The sequence below is a fragment of the Mesoplodon mirus genome (assembly GCF_964341445.2).
Source record: "Mesoplodon mirus genome assembly, chromosome: 11".
NCBI classification, from domain to species: Eukaryota; Metazoa; Chordata; class Mammalia; order Artiodactyla; family Ziphiidae; genus Mesoplodon; species Mesoplodon mirus.
The window spans coordinates 45229622-45229861 of NC_138987.1; positions in this window are offsets into that span (position 1 = coordinate 45229622).

Consider the following 240-nt stretch of genomic DNA (forward strand, 5'->3'; position numbering starts at 1 on the left):
CTGCTGGAGGACACTGGCTTTTTATTCTTAGGATAATAAAACAGTCCTACTCTTGGGGTCCAACATACACAGAAACCACATTCATGCAGCCTTTGGATTTTCACCTTAGCTCCAGGTGGGACCCAGGGGAAGTGGAGGAGTAATTCTTACAACAGCATTTCTGATAGCGGCAGTGATGTATGAGAACTTTCTGGGTCTTTGTGTTCAGAGCGAGTGCTGTGCAGCCTGTGGTGCTGGAGG